This window comes from Chanos chanos, chromosome 4, assembly GCF_902362185.1.
Source record: "Chanos chanos chromosome 4, fChaCha1.1, whole genome shotgun sequence".
Taxonomy (NCBI): domain Eukaryota; kingdom Metazoa; phylum Chordata; class Actinopteri; order Gonorynchiformes; family Chanidae; genus Chanos; species Chanos chanos.
Window position 1 is genome coordinate 31,983,246 of NC_044498.1, and position 17,790 is coordinate 32,001,035.

At 42.4% G+C, this 17,790-nt stretch overlaps 1 protein-coding gene across 2 annotated transcripts in view; it reads right to left on the reverse strand.

The window, feature by feature from the left end:
- Nucleotides 1–17,790, reverse strand: part of LOC115809371 (Kv channel-interacting protein 2) — a 113,796-nt gene that overhangs the window by 81,067 nt on the left and 14,939 nt on the right. The window lies entirely within an intron of this gene.

Genomic DNA, 17,790 nt, shown 5'->3' on the forward strand with positions numbered 1-17,790 from the left:
CCAACAACATCTGGTGCCATTTAGATGACAGATTCATCTCCAACACACAACTGCTCCCCGATTCCCAATCCGAAGTGAGCGGAAACGCCAAAAGGGCAGATGGCTGTCAGGAGGGAAAAATGATTTCATCTCTGCTAACACTTTCCACTCTCTCCATTTCACTTCCAAAAAGGACTTTAAAAATGCTTACAGTCGGGGTTAGCGTGTGGATGGTGAGAGTGGGAGTACAGAACATTCAAACATGCTTTTACAGAGGCAGAGATGAAGGTAGCGGGAGAAGGACTCCTCTCAAAACATCGTGCAATTCTTTGCATTGCATGGGCATTCAATGGAGCAACAACGAGTCACGACATCCTTTTCTTCCTCTTCTTCTTCACACACTTAGCAGGAAGAAGAAGTGGAAGAAAACAACTCTTCCAAAACTTCTGCACATCCATAATTGATCTGAGCACTCGCTGAGTCTACTGTAAATGCTTGCATACTTTCCCGTTACAAATTCTGTTGTCTCCTTCATGTTTGGTGAAGCAGTTTTTTTTATCTCTTAATCGCTGAGACAGGAAACAGGAGAACTGACTCTACACCCTATACTTTCATACTTTTCAAATGAAGGATGAGATAGATGTGTTTTTAAAAAAGACAGAGGAGAGACAGAATGTGGGCCAGGAGAGGGCGAGACAGAGAAACTCTGAGAGTGTACAGGCCACTGAATTTTACTGACAGAGACATGTGGCCCTGCCCTGGTATAACTTCAAGATATTTAAGTGACCTTGGGAACATTAAACATCCTTACATTCGCCTACTCTTGAACAAAAACACACGCGCGCGCACGCGCACACACACATGCACATACACACAAACACACACCCACACAAACACAGTCAGTGTGTGTAATATACATCAAAACGAGGAGTAAAGGATGGTTTATACAGTGTGTGATCTGAACAGAGAAATGACTGACATGTTTGCGTGTATGAAGCACACTGACAGTGCTTCAGTATGAGGAGGTGCCATTTCCTCTTTACACACATATACATCCTTCTGAGTTAACCGCACACACACACACACACACACACACACACGCACCCACACACACACACACACACAACAGGCAGGCATGAGTATAGGCATTGGGTATTTAGAAACACATCTAGCAATTGTGTGTGTGTGTGTTATGAGTGTGTGTGTGTGTGTGTGTGTGTGTGTGTGTGTACTCTGAGTCCATTTTTGGTAATTGCAGGGAGTCTGAGGAGAGCGGCCTTTTTCCCTGACAGGCTTTGTCAATATCAGTCTATTCTCTAATGGTGAGGGAGACAGCTGCAGGGGAGAGAGAGGCTCTCAACTGCCCAGGCTTCAAACAGTTGAATCCTGCTGTTCCTAATGACAGCTCACAGGTATACTGCACCCACATAGGGGCATACAGGACTCCACTCTCTGCTCCTGGCACAAACACTGCCCGCTGTAACAAAGGCAAATCAGGCCTGATTTGTTTGCTTCGGATGTCAGGTCAACAAAAAAAGTGACCAGAAATAATTTCATTTGGTTTGAAAAAGAAGAAAGAAAGAAGGAAAGAAATATCAGTGAAAGAAGTAACTCATCATCTTTTTGACTTCTGTGCTTAGAACTGCAGTGTAAAAGCTCAAATATAACTCAAACGGATGTTAACAGCCTACATTTCATGGTCGTGGAAAGCCGGCACATCGAGAAGAGGGAAGTTCACATTCATATGTGGTTATCAACAGAGCGCAATTTTTGCCTGTCGCTGAGATTTGCTGGGACAACACAAATGAAATGACAGCTGCAAAACAAGGATGGATGATTTGGGGAAAGTGGCTGTTGCACCCACTGGAAACTGCCGGTATGTAATCCAATCCTCGCATGGTTGGACAGGAGCCAAGACACAGAACTGCATTCAGACAAACCTTTGACCTTGGTGTTGTACTGCAGACTCAACTGACATTCACATCGCTATGAATTCTAAACTCACTTTTGGGCAGAGTGTCTACATCTGCCTATGGATCTCTTTCAAAACTACACCTAGTTCTGTTAACTGAGCCAAACAGCACAGACACAGAATTTTAGACAAAAAATTTGATCCGAGCAGTCCGATAATTCTACCTTTAAAAGTCGATTTGAGTGAGCTATTAAATTGAAGACTGACACTGCAGGAAAAAAAAAAAGGAAATGAAAGAAAAAATGTAATAAAGCATGTGGGTTTATATCAAGCCGTTTTTTAGCCCGCTTGAACCCTGAATGAAGCAGGTACTATTTCATCCCCTCTCCGGGGAGAGATTAGACCCAGCCAAGCACATGTAAACATTAAAGACAAACATCTGTGGGCGGGAAAGCAAGAGTGGCGCTGGGACGAGCGGAGGGATGAACAGAGGCACAAAGATGAAAGACAGCGAGAGAGAGGAAAAAAAGCATCTTTATCCATTAAATGATGGATCGGACAAAAGCCAATGACTGAAAGGGAGAGACGTTTTCACGGGAGCGACCAGCATCGCAAAAGCCGCGTCGGCTGAGGCAAGCTAACGCACGGCGGAAAGACAGTCACGGGGAGGGCGATGCAGACGCGATATCCCTTTGACTGTCTTTCAACCCGTAAAGAAAAACCCCCAATCCCCCTCTGACAGGCGGAGAATGGATCTCAGGGTGGTGACAAAGGACAGGGCCAGAGGGAGGCTTTCTCCAACAGTAATGATGGATCTGCTCCATTATCTTTCACAAAGACAAACAAATTTCCTCCTTATTAGGCAGATAACAATAATGATGAGAAGTGAGGCAGGTAAGGTGCGGAGATTAACCATGGAGACCTGAGTGTTGTCTTCTGTATAAACCATTCTACTGAAACTCCACAGAACTCCAAACTCCATGGAAACAAAGCTCAAACTCACTACGCATGACAATTCTCTTAGAATTCAATGCTATTTTTAGGCATGCCAGGGGTACATGCTATGTAACTCAACCCGTTTTTTAATTGGTTATGTTTTTAATCGGTAATATGCTTCATATACTGTAAGAATAACTTGATGGCAAACATGATAATAACAGCAGATGGACTTTGGTAAACTGTGGACATACAAAAGTGACTCTTGCTTTTAAAAGACATACATGACATAGTGGGACCAACACGCACCAGTGTCAGAGAGGAAGGGCTGGAAAAAAAAGACCCTGGCTGTCACTGGCTGTCTCTCAGCCGAGCACTGAGCCTTACAGAGACAATGAAGTGCAGAGAAGTCGACATAGACAGGTTCAGCCAAGCAGAGAGACGAGAGAAGGGACCGAGAGGGAAAGTGAATGAGACAGAAAGAGACTGAGCAAGAGAATGAACATGTGCGAAAGATAAAAAGAGGGTAGAGAAGATGAGAAAATATAGTCTGAGTGAGGTGGAAAGAGCATTAGACAAAGAGAGAGAGGGGGGGTGCAAGACAGAGAGAGAAGAAGTAGAAGAAGAAGAAGAAGAAGGAGAAGAAGAAGAAGAAGAAGAAGAAGAAGAAGAAGAAGAAGAGGAAGAAGAAGAAGAAGAAGAAAGAGTGCAGGGAGGAGAGGACGAGAGTGAAAAAGAGAAACAGACAGAGAACACAGGACTAAATGTGCTGGAGAAAGAGACAAAGAATTACAGTCGGTAAAGAAGAGGGGGAAGAGAGAAAACAAAATAGAGAGAGAGAGAGAGAGAAAGGAGAGAGAGTGATGAAAAAAGGCTATGAAGGAGGAGAGAGAGACCAGGAGAGGAGTAAGTTCAGGAGAGGAGAGCGCCTGGGGAGAGTCTAAGCACTGACAGGCAGTCAAACCCTCCCTAACAGCATGACCACCCCTAAGGAGCAGGCGCAAGGGATGCTGGGGAGCAGAGGAGGTGTAGGTGGAGAAGGAGGGATTAGTATATGTTTCTCCACTGGAGAGCTGTTTCTCACACAGTCAGGGTGGAGGGAACAGACGATCCATCAGTGCGGGGGTGGACTGTGTCCCCCTGAACAGAACCATCCACAACCAAACCTTCAGCAGCTCACACACAGACCCGCTCCCACGTACAGGGATCAAATGATTAACCTTGTCCAGAGAGGAGACCGTCTCAGTGTACTGCAACTCCACAGACCAAACCTCTCCAGACTCTCAGAGAGTGTGCAGAGAGGAGTCCTACAATCTAAAATGATATTTTCTATACGTTTGAGAGAATCACTTTGTGTATCTGCGCCAGCTTTAACCAAAATACACCCTCCCCCATAGGGAAATGTCAATGCTTTGAGATTAATTTCTGCAGATATGATTTTTTTTTTCAGGTTGAGAATATAAATATATATATATATATATATATTTCTGAGGCATTGCACTATTTTTGACATTCTTTGAAGAATAGGAAGGTTTTATTCCGCCCCCCCCCCCCTTTTCTCCCAATTTTCAGAGTCTAATTATCAGCATGCCTCTGCAGTACCCATGTGAAGCAAGTCACTGAGTTTTCCATCCTGTAAGTGGCACAGAAATATTCACAGACTTCATGCTGATGGAGGAGAGCACCATTCAATTACCTCCACCTGCATTCACCTGCATGCCTGACTTTCAGCCACCACCTCTAAATAAGAGGACTCAACTAATGCACCTACGGGTTTCCCACCACAGTGTGGCACAGCTGGGGTTTCCAGCCATGAATCCCAGGGGTAGTACGTATCTCTGTAACGTTAGAGAAAGGCTTAACCAGGTATACCACTTGGGAACCCAGGAATATGAAGACAACGAAGTCTTAGCCACACATGCAAAACCAGAGAGATGGGCTAGAGCACTTGGAAATAATTTGAATAAGGTACCAAAGTGTATTAAAATGGAAATGTTCCCCAATTAGCCAGGATCACAGAGAGATCCACTGCACTACAGGGAATGGGGTCAAATCATAAAGGATTTAATATAGAAGTATGATTCTCTTTGAAAGGATCGATTTAAGGATCATTTGAATGAGACTGTAAGGCATTCAGGCGGTGTACAGACATCTGCAGGAAGTCACTCTCAGTCCTGTCTCTGGTACAGAGCACACGCCATATCAGCGTGTGTATGTCTTTAAATGTGCTGTACGCCCACGGAAAGAGATCTTTACTGCAGCAGAGGAGGTGAGATTCCTTATCCTGACATTTCCAGAACAAAGCTCACCTATACCTGTAATTAATCACAGCCATTTTCAAAGATCTGACTCACCATTTCTACAGAGAGAGAGAGAGAGAGAGAGAGAGAGAGAGAGAGTCTCATCCATTCCGGTGGATAGTGGTGATACATTTTTGACCAATTTTTATATGTGTTTTTCCTCAGTTGAAAAATGATACACAGTATTTCATATTCTTTGGAGAGCAGAGAGCAGAACCCAAAAGCTATTTCACTCATTTGATTATCCTAAAGCCTCTGTCAACAGGTGACAACCAGCTCCATTCTTCACACACAACTACAGAAGTCATAATTTGTTTCTGTCCTCTGGAGTCTGTCAAACAGACCAAATGACAGACAGCTCAAGAGAGCACAAAGTTCAGGAGAGAACTTTACGTGGATAAGGTTAGAGCCGAGCCCTGATAAGGGCCAAAGAACCACAATGACAAAAATCCAGGTGCTTCTGGATCTGTGTGTGTGTGCGTGTGCGCATGTGTGTTTGTGTGTACGTGAGTATGTGGGCTGTGTCGGTTCTTATTAAAGCTCTTTTCTGTTGTTTGTCTTGTGTTGTCACACGTCACCTAAGGTTAATTGTCCAGCTGACCCTTCCTGAACAAAGAAAACACACAAGACCACCTCTTCAAAATTTAACACTGGCTGCAGCACAAATCTAATTTCACATCAGGCCATTTCATGACTCCAGAACATTCCCATAGATTAAGGGGGGCAGGCCTCTTTCTGCAATGACTGGCAGCTGAAAGTCATTTGGAGCAAGGGCAACAAACATTGCTTAGACTTTCTGTGGACTGACAAAGTACTTACTCAAACATACCAGACAGCATAAAGAGAATGTGGGAAAAATAAGAAAAATAAATAAATAAATAAACCAAAGTCATCCTGTGGTACATTTCCATATTCACTGTGGCATATTAGAAGCCTTCACTCATCAGAGTAGGATGATTTCAAAACAAAAATTTAAAAACGCACTAAATCACTAATAGCAAACCAGATGTAGTACAGAAAACCTGGAACTGAATTAGACAAGTGGTGAAATCAAGCTGAACAAACAATGAGCAAATAATAATAATAATAATAATGATGATGATGATAATAATAACAATAATAATAATAATAACAATAATAATAATAATAATAATAATAATAATAATAATAATAATTCACCAGGAAAAAACATGCTTTTTCCTTTCGTACACTCGCACACTAGTGACGGGCCCCATCCCCAATGATTTTTCTTGTTTGTGTCTCATCCGGAAATATAAATCTTGGCCTTTTTCCGGCCTAAATGTGGCATACTTAATCAGGGCACCGTGGAAATCGACATCATGTCAAGACTTTAGCGCAACCTCATGAGGGAGAGGCGTTCTGTGTGCTGACCAAGAGCTTTATTAAACCGGCAAGAAGAGAATGAAACACACGCTGCAGGTCTGGGTAATCTCGCACAAGGAGGACATGGGAGCTGAATAAAGTAACAGCCCTTTCACACTTGTTGTGAAAGCTCCTCGCTGTTGTGGGACACGACATGACTATTTAAACAGGGATTTTTTTAAGAAGCGTCAAATCACCCTGGACGCCCCACCATTAGCGTTTCTGATATAAACACTTATAATCATGTTTGTTATGGTGCTGCATCTCAAATAAAACAAATGTATTCATTTTTACATTGTCTGAAGTATGTCATTTGTTACTGTGAAATAGGATAGCTTCTTTGTCTCTTTTTTTTTTGTTTTTGTTTTAAGTTGCCCAGTCAAACTTTCTGTGTGACTTTCCTGTCCTTTGAAAGGACAGCTTGGCAATTAACCGTCCTAAAGGCGAGACAGTCTCAGACTCTCAACGCACACACACCGGGGATCTCTGCTGAATAGACAGAGAGCAAAGTGTCCTCCAGGCTTGTTCAGCATGCCGATGCTTACCTCTTCAAACTCCTCAGTGCCCCTACACGCACGCACGCGCACACACACACACACACACACAGACACACACACACGCACGCACACAAAAACCCCTCAGCTTTTGTTTCACGACATCTCACATTCTGAACATCTCAATGCTTCTTTGCAAACACATTTGCTCTTCAAACTATGGTCTCTATACACCTCTTTGGTCCAAGCTGCAGATGATAAGCAGGAAAATGAAAATGAAACTGGTATTACATTGTTTCCGCTCGCTGTTTCTGCACGCCACATCATTCTCTTTTTTTGCATTGGAATTCATGCTGCGTTCAACACCACAAAGCCATGATTAGTTGTCATGCTGGATGTTTGTTATTGTCAGAGATGAGAGGATCCTTGCAGAGTCCACAGATGTCCGATTCTGTCCACAGGCCGGTCTTTACCACTCAGGACATCTTTCCCATCCAGCCCACGTACAACACTCCCCCCCCCCCCCCATCGCCCCATGTCACGCTGACAAACACAAACACAGGACAACGCAATTGAGCGAATTTGTAAAACAATAAAAGATTGCGGAACACCTGGGTCGCTCCAAAGAGGCTTCAGTTCACCGTTTTAGTCCATTAGTTCACAAACCCTGCGAACAGTCCTGCAACTGTGCTGATGAGAACTGACCTTTCAGTCTTGCCCTGCCTTGTCTTGTTCCTCACATGTCGACATCTAACCATTTAAAGAGTTTCGACTGTTGTCTCTTGATTAACTTACAGAAGTGATTGAAGAGCTCTTCTGGTCCCGGATTATTGAAACCGGAATGATTCTACGGAATATACACACTATGGATCTATAAGATCCTCCTCTCCAGTTGTAGACAAGCTTGTATATTTGTCTGTGAGGTTTAAATGACAGGTTTATTTATGCCATGCTCTGAAAATGTCTAACATGCTGCATCACTGAGAATTTGAAGTGGAACCCTAAAAGAGTGAATTCACAGTCGAGAAAACTGTGTGAAACCTGGCATGTTCGAAACTGAATAAAAGGTTACCGATGTGACCCTTATGGAGGAGGATAGCTTATTGTCCAGTGACTGCGTGAATTAATTGAACTGTATTTCATAATAAAAGCCCACCCCATTCAAGTGTTGATGTGTGCTTTAAAGATCGTCCCAAGAATGCCTTGTCATTATGAGTCGCCTTTCATGTGTATATGCCTGGAAACGCTTGTTAGGAAGATTCCTAAATAACAGCCTGTGAGACTGCACAGCTGGCCTGCTTTGTTCCTGCAAAGTAATATCCAGGGCTCAAACAGGTTGCCAATTTAAAGGCAGAATAAGTGAATGTGGAAAATGAGCAAATAGAAAGAAATTAGCCTAATGGACTGCAGGAAAGCATTTGGTAGATTTTATTATTATTATTTTTTAGAGTGGTTCAGTCACGCAGCAAGGGATAAACGGAGACCTGTGCAGAGCTGGTGAGTCAGAGAAAGAAAAAGAAAGAGAGAGAGAGAGAGAGAGAGAGAGAGAGAGAGAGAGAGAGAGAGAGAGAGAGAGCTGGGTGGAAGGGATAGAGAGGGATAGAGAGAGAGAGATGGTAGCCACTTAACTTAGTGAGGCATGGACCCAGATCATGTGAGGATAACTGGGTAAATCAGAAAGATTCGCCCCAGTTCTATCCTCTAATCTTAAATATCATATTAGCTGCAAAGCTGTGCTGAATGATTAGTCAATAAGAAGTAATTAGAGAGAGCCACTGGAATATCAAAGCTGAAAAAACCCAAAGACTAATCATTGCGTCCGTCTCCGCTATGGCAATGAGTATGAGATTTGATTTTAACAGAGCTCTATAAATTACAGAGCAACGGCTAAACAAATCCATTCAACTTGGTAGCTGTAGACTCACTATAAAAACAGCCACCTTCCACTGCTAGGTCCCAAACCTTACGGTCCTGTTTTTATGGCAAAACGAATACATAATAAACAGCAGGAGGCTGGTGTGAGCTACAGCCAAGTCATCGACCATACTCAGACATACTCAGATGTATGAGACCACAGACATAAGCTGATACACACTTCAACTACTAATACATCTTTACCAGAATGTCCTAAACCAAATCAACATCTGCTGGTTAATAGAATAGACAGAGGTCAAAGAGAGTAAACAAAACCCCCCTGAGCCAACAGAACTGAACTCATAATGAACAGGAAAGCCCCACTACTGGTCTGTTTCGCAGCGCTGACAAACCTTCTCATTTTATGTGGCAGTTCCAGGTATTGGTGGGGAACTCCTGGTTCTAATGGTGTTACAGTACTATTTATTCCGAGGTAAATAAATAATTGAAGTGGTTCATTCAGAGCCTCTTGTTTTTAAGCCTTTTTTCAGCGTAACTGCAGATAACAGGTTAAGTCCAGACCAGGCTGTGTCACAGTTTTCCAGTAAAAAAAAGTTCCCCTTTTACTCCAAAACTAGCATCACAGCCATCACAGAAATCTGCAGGGAAACACTTTTTTATGTTGTGTCTGGTGACCCACCTCAAACATTAAAGGCATATTTTTACCAGAGAAACAAGGGTGAATTGGCTTGGGATCATGGGAGTACTTCAGTTTAAAGTAGAAAAAAAAGCATTTAGTAAATGAATTGTCAACAATTCAATTATACTTTATGCTAGTGTACTTGTGTGGTTCAAAAATAAATCAGAAAATAATACAAATCAACAGGCTATGCGACACTTTCATTTAGATTCAATCAGACAAAATTATCAGACACAATATGTACTCCTTTCTAACTCCATCAGCTCTGCTCACTGAGTTAGTTACTTTAACTATAACTATGGCAACCAAGACAACTTTTAGCTTAACGCTAACAACTGCACATACTCCACAAATATTGATTTCCAGTAATATACATTAGTCATTGCTGTGTTTTATTAGTGCAGTTCACTTTCCACAGTGTGAATAGACAGTAGGTTTGTGTATGTTTGTGCTCAGTTGCACCTGTGTCTGGTCTCTAACCACATAAAATTTAGCTGTTACAAATGACCCCCAAAACAGGTGACCCTAGTCTCCAAGACCAGCTTCTTCTGTATAATGTTTTTACCAAGCTATCAGATCAGTTTACCCTCCCTCAGTATGACTAAACAGCCTTTCAGCAGAGAGGGTAATCTGGAAATTTCTGTATGAATGGTAGCGTAGCTGTCTAATGGTGAGTAATATCACACTGGCAAACCAAACACAGTCAGGGGCGGTCCTGTTAGAACAGTGAAGGATAGCTCTCTGCACCTCACGACACACAGCCAAATTCCCAGGCCGCGTTTACTCAGACCAAAATTATGGCAAACCAGACTGCTCTATGAACGGGATATTCGCCATTCTAAAATGGAACTTAGGTCCCACCTAAGTGTAATTATTGCATAAAAAAAGTAAATGAAAACTGCCTATATTGCTTAACCCTTGTCAGCTGTAAAAAGGCTATTGGGAGTGTTTTTTTTTAATGGAGCTTAGATCTAAAAATAGAAATCATTTAAAGCCCCTGATGTCAACTTCCCGCCAACTGCTGTCAAAGCTCTACAAAGGCTAGGGGAGGATAAGGCATTCATCTGACACCTTTATGAGACCCAAAAGATTTCTCATGGCAGCAAGCCGATCGGTAAGAGGGATTATGAAATCAATCATAATTCATATACTCATTTAACCCCCAAAACATATTTTCAGGTCTTCCCCTGAGGATCATCGTGACCAACCACCTATTTACCAGATAAAAGCAATCACAACATGGTCCCTTTTTCATCATTCACCTCCAGAGAGAGAGAGAAAGAGAGAGTGAGAGTGAGAGTGAGAGTGAGAGTGAGAGTGAGAGAGAGACCTGAACAGTAGTCCTCTGGTCTCTTCCCACTGGCTGTGCTGTGGTATTAAGGCTGATAGAGCAGTGCGTGTGTGGTTGATCACACAGCGGGAGCCGACAGGACAACAGAAGAACAGCTCTGACCCACAGCTGGCCACACTGGGCTGATAAATGCCTGATAAAGACACCTGCAAGATTTGTGATACACGCTGTGCTCCTCACCATCTGCTTCTCCTCAGTGTGTGTGTGTGTGTGTGTGTGTGTGTGTGTGCATGTGCACCTGAGCGTGTGTGTGTGTGTGTGTGTGCATGTGAGTGTGTGCGTGTGTGTGCATGTGAGCGTGTGTGTGTGTGTGTGTGTGTGTGTGTGTGCATGTGAGCGTGTGCATGTGTGTGCGTGTGTGTGCGTGTGAGCGTGTGTGTGTGTGTGTGTGTGTGAGTATGTGTGTGAGTATGCATGTTCATGTGTTGATGACTGAATATGTGTATTATCATATGGAGACTGAAGTTGCAGTCAGGATGATGGCTTTATATTATTCTGCGTCTTTGTGACTTTTTTTCGTGGAGACTTTCAGTTTGAGACCTGCTGATAAATGTGGGCAATAGTTCCATCCCCATTACTGTCATACAGCACATTAATTCTCTCCAATCACTTTCCTCTTGGCCACACATGTCAGTGTGCTGATTTAGCAGAGGGGAAACACACAGCACAGGGGAACACTAACCTGATTTAGCAGAGGGGAAACACACCGCACAGGGGAACACTAACCTGTCAGGCTCCGCACGGCACACTCACTCACTCCCTCCTGGAAGAACTAATGATGACTCATAAAAGTGTCACAGGGCACCAGACCAGAATGGACAAAAGAAAACCTTCATTTCTTCAGTGATAAAGGACAAGTTTGTACATGTCTGAGTATGTGTGTGTGTGGGGGGGGGGGGGGGGGGTGATTGCACTTTAATGTTGTATTTCATGGAGCACCATCATACCAAAAAAAATTCCTTGTAGGGGCAACCTACTTGGCAATAAGGCAAATTCTGATTTCGAGAGAGAGAGAGAGAGAGAGAGAGAGAGAGAGAGAGAGAGAGAAAGAAGGAAGTCCTTCCTGAAAAAGGAGACATGATTTCAACATGGGACAACAGTTTTCATGTTCATGGTTTCATGATAGTTCCATGTCTAAACCAAGATTCACAAGATTTCTTGCCATACATTATAAAACTCTTGTATTACACCCTTTATTACATTCTAAAACTCCAAAACTTGTTACAACCATTTTATTTTAGCATATACATAGCATTCATATTAGAATATTCACCAATGCGTGGAGCATTTGTCCTGATGATATACCACTTAACATCACAGCAGCAGGGCAGCTGAGAGAGCCATGTGTCACCGTGCCCATGGTTCATTGACTATTTCAAGCCTGAGTGACTTTATGAGTGACCCATTTGCGTGTGATCATCTCGTCATGATTTGACTGTCAGAGTCTGATTTGTGGGGTGACAACGGTCTCAGTTAATGAGGCATTGAAAGCTCTATATTTTGGAGTAGTCACTAGTATAGAAATATAAGTCAAATAAAGTTATTTTTATCATTTGTTATCCTTGTTGAAAAAAAAGCATGACAGAAAGATGGTTCATGTTATTATTTTTTTTCTTGAAGTCCACAGTTTTTTGTGTTAGTCTGAGGGGGGAGGGTGTTTTGTGTTAGTCTGAGGAGGGAGGGTGTTTTGTGTTAGTCTGAGGAGGGAGGGTGTTTTGTGTTAGTCTGAGGAGGGAGGGTGTTTTGTGTTAGTCTGAGGGGGGAGGGTGTTTTGTGTTAGTCTGAGGAGGGAGGGTGTTTTGTGTTAGTCTGAGGAGGGAGGGTGTTTTGTGTTAGTATGAGGAGGGAGGGTGTTTTGTGTTAGTCTGAGGGGGGAGGGTGTTTTGTGTTAGTCTGAGGAGGGAGGGTGTTTTGTGTTAGTCTGAGGAGGGAGGGTGTTTTGTGTTAGTCTGAGGAGGGAGGGTGTTTTGTGTTAGACTGAGGAGGGAGGGTGTTTTGTGTTAGTCTGAGGGGGGAGGGTGTTTTTTTGTTTTTTTTAAATCACTAGGTTGTTTACTGGTTCTTGAAGGGATATGCTTAAGTGACTTTTCAGCTGGTTTAATGTGTGTTGTTCAGTAATTTGGGTTTCTATACTGATATTCATCATATCCAGCAAATCCCTGCCATTCACTTTGGCTTAGAAACAGTGAATACACACACATACATACATAAACACATACATTAACACAGGCACACACATACACATAAACACATGCACTCGCACACGCACTTGCACATGCACTCGCACACGCACACACACACACACATACACACACACACACACACACACAGATGCACATGCACTCATTCTCACACTTTTGGAAATTGGGTGTTTTACTGTGCATGGACTCTTCCTTACATGTTTTGTCATTTCAAAGGTCAGGTTTTTGACCCAAACAGTACATACAGTAGTATTCCCTTATCCACTAATGTAAGTGGTAGTTATTAGAGTACTGTTTTGACTTTCTCTTGCCAGGGTGTTCCTGAAAGGGTTATCTGGATAGTCAGAACTGTGATTTTACAAAGTTCAAAATTATTTCTCTGAAAACCTATTCTAAACATTGTGATAGCAGTGTTTTGAATGAATCCCTCCAGTGTGTAGTAAACAGTCATGTAGTCTGTGTTTTTGACAGCTTGTTGTGCATCTGAGGGCAAAGTTTGAATTGGGCCAGGAGTAGATGTTTGTACCACTGGGTGTGCGTTTTTAAAATTGTGTGCGAAGAAAATGGTGAATTGTTCCAGGAATTGTGTCTAAACAACTGAGAAAGCACAGTAAAGCACACAGCACAGCACAGCACAGCACAGCACAGCAGTGTGTAACTGGCTCAAATAGAATCGGATCGTATGAACCATGTTTGTGCCATACAGTGACAAAACTGGATTTTTATAAATTATTGTATAGTTTGAGATGTGGAATGAAGTGTTTCATTTTGCAAAAGATCTAAGGTGTACTGCTACTTGTATGTGTGGTTGTGTGTGTCATGTTTTGACAAAATGAGCCCTGTTTTCAAAATCATGCTTAAGCAATCGTAAAAACCTGTAAAAGTGAAGGGACCAGTGAGAGGAGAACAATGGGATGAACCTCACAGTGACTCAAAATAAGAGACATCACTAATTCATAAATGGCCTCTCCGTTGCTTCAAAACCCAGAGCACATTAAACTCAGTAAAACATAAATAATAAGCCTTTCTCTGCTTTGTTTCCAAGATTAGCTTTCAGACAGCCATTGTTAGAGTGGTCACAGTCCCAGTTGGACACACTGCCGTTAGTGAATTCAAACTGAATTCTCAAACTTTCCAGAACTTTCCTAATAGCTCCTGTCAGACAAGAAGCCCCAAAAGTTCAACCTGCATGATCTTAGTACACCTGTGTGTGAGAAATATATAGCTGGCATTTGGGCTGCAATGCTATCATATTTTGTCATAATCTGTTCATTTCGAACCCCAGGGGTGACAGTGCCACAGCGGAGGAGAACTGAAACAATTTCCGAGCCAAGCTGACAATCAGAGAGATTTCTAATCCTGAGAGCCTTAGAACGGACTTTCAGCGTTGTCGAGGATGGACCTCTTCTTATGTCCCCTCCGCATTGTATTCACACACAATGCAGCAAATTAGAATAAATCTGAATATAAAAATTGGAATTGATCATCAGAAATGAGACAGTCACCTCAGATGACACCCTTTATCAGACTGTTATATCATTCTAAGGATAAAAGACTATGCTTGGGCAGGAGAGGAGGGGGAGGGTTCAGCAGTCGTCTGCTTGGTGTTGGAGGGGGTGGAGAACAGCCGGGCCTGTTTACTCTGCTCCCTGACAGACACGCTCCTGCTAAACAAGATGACTGTCGTTTCAAATTGCCACTTCAGAGCACAAACTCTCGCAGACACACACGCTTGGAGATTAGAGCTCTTGGGCGTGTCTGGAAATAGTGACAAAAAGAATTTGTCTTTTGAGACGGAGGATAAAGAGATATAAGAGGTCCAACTTAAACTCCATCGCTCCAGCGGCTTGCGTCTGTGTGAAAGGCCAACGGGAGCTATTTGAGGGAAAGACATTTTAGCATCAGCACAGTGAAGCTAATGAAGTTAATGGCTGAAACCCGTAATAATAATAAAAAAAAAGAAATCCAGTATTTCATAACAAAGATGTTTTTGTACAGAAAGCTAGATTATAAAGCATTGGGGGTTTCCACTACACACCCATCATTTCCTCATAAAAATATTCACAAGAAGACGTGCCTCAGACAACATGAAGAATTTTTCCGTTACTGTAGAATAAAGGACATGTGATCGAAACATCAGGGTTTCAACTGGCAAGAGGCATTTCTACAACCAAAGAGGATATTTCACCATAAAACAAATGAGTTCAAACAGTATTGTGAACTGTAACATTGCTCATAACACTCAAAAGTGATTTTGTTCTGTGCGTACAAACGTCACAAAAATATCCACAAGTGCAAGGCAATACAGGCTGTTGAGATATGTTAAAATATGCTAAAATATGTTTGATACCTCCATAGCTAAATGAAAACTTGTCACCAGACAAGCTCTCAGCTCTCTCTGAGCGTCCTGAATATTAATAATATTTAGAAGTGACAAGCTGATTGCTGTTGTCACAGGCGATAATAAAATGAACTTGAATAGCAGATTAGGGGACATTTGGCTCCAGGGTTTAGTATCAGTGCTGGCCAAAAAGACACAGAGGTGCTCAGTGGACAGCCATGAAGAGCTGAAAGAAGATGCCAAATGTGGGTAATTGTTTATTTATTTATTTATTTGCATAGCAGTTCTTTGATCCATGAAACAGAACAAAAGATTTTCAAAGGAATGGATCTGAAACTGTGAAAAGCACAAAGTCAAAGTTTTTTTCCCTTCTTCTTCTTCTTCTCCTTCATGGATGTAGAAATTGGAGTATTAAGATGTGACATACAGAGAAAGCCATTAATCTTTCATCGCCACCAGGAACAAATCTTCACAGCTCTTCTCCGAATATGCTCACACATCTCAAAGACAGACTAAAAGACAATTATTTTCAGAAAACGATAAACTCCGCCACCCCCCACCCCACTCTGTCAGTCTCCAGACCCCCTCTGGCTTCTCCACAGCGTGAGCATCAACTGTATATCATGCACCACTCAGACAGAGACGCTGTATTAGGGATGGGCATTTCAAGCAAAGATACTATTCGATATTCACTGGGAACTATTTGACCACTCCTCGAAGAGTGGTCAAATAGTTCCCCTCCCCCCACGCGTGCACGTGCACATACATACACACACACACACAAAGAGAGAGCGAGAGCGAGAGAGAGACGCATTCATGCTTTTCAAAAGAGTTGGACTCAACAAATTCCATCAAACTTCGAAGACCCTTGCCTTCAACGAAGCTGACGGGAAGCATCTCTTTAACTATCATCTTTGAGATGAGGGCTGTTGTTTGCTCTGCACGTCTAACATCAAACGTACTTCATCTGGTGACAAAGCTAGCCACTGATTGTTGATCTGTGGAGGACCTTCCTGCCAGGTGCTTCGCTCTCAGATGACTGTGCATAGTTGAGGTAGACTTATGATACGCTAGCTTTACTTGGCAGAGTTTGCAGTGCCCCTCATTTTCATTTATTTTTTTTGAGCTCCACACAACTTTTTGACGGCTGTGGTAGTCTTTGGCTTTGCAGGTTTCTCCTGTTTTTATAGTAGCATCTCACAGCGTCGCACACATTTTACCAGTGCCTGGTAGTAACGCGTTTCTCTTCTTCTTTTGTTTAATGGCGGTTCCCAAACAGCTTTTAGGTGATTTCATGGTAGTAACATGTTACTTATTACCAGGCGCCGGTAAAAACAAGGGAAAATATATCTTTTAAGACAAGACGATAGTCACATAAGCCCTTCAATTTTTTTTACAATTTAATGAATATTCAAAAAATCTGAAAATCATGACCCATCTGTACACTGTACAGTTCATCAGTCTTCCCAGGCTAATGACCACACACACACATGCACACACACACACACACACACACACACACAGACACACACAATAAAAGAGTTAGACCCTATTCTCTAATCAGATCAAACAATAGGTATGTCAGTCATTTCCCACCTTTTTTCTTTTGGTGTACATACAATCCATATGAAAATTTATATTCACAGAGAAGGAAAAGAAAAACAAAAGGTCAGGTAATAAAAGTTGTTGTCACAGTGAAGCGATGGTCCTGGCATAACTGACTCTGTAAGTGCTGTTCAGCAGAGAATTCTCTCTTTTTCTCTCCCTTTTCTTTTTTTTTGTGAGAAAGTGAAAACGACTGCCTCACAGCCTGAGGCAAATGAAAACTCTTCACTATGTGTACATCTTCAAATGGCCTTTGATCATGAAAAGAAAAGTGTTTCTTTTTTCAGTCCTTTACGCCTCTTCATAAACCTGACAACCACAAACCAAAGCATTGTTCAGTGTCTGAGGTGACATTGTAATCCGATTGGAAGAATTGATAGAAAACCAATGATCTGGAACTTTTCCTGTCTTACTTTAATCATAATGTTACTTAGCTGAAGAATCCATTACATGGAATGGGTCTTCTTACTATTGATTGGCCTTGACGAAGGTTTATCTGTTTCAGAACCGTTTGTGTAAGCCATACCAGCTGAAGTGTGACACAAACATCCCCTGGCCATGCCTCATTACCCCGCCCTCTGTCAAACTGTGACCCCCTCCTCCCCTGCACACACATACACACACACCCCTTTAGCCCCGTAGCCACAGCCTTCACATCAGTAATGTGGCCCCTTCACCTCATGCGAGTGAATGTGGTTTAAATGTGTAGCCATTATTCCTCATCACTGCCACCT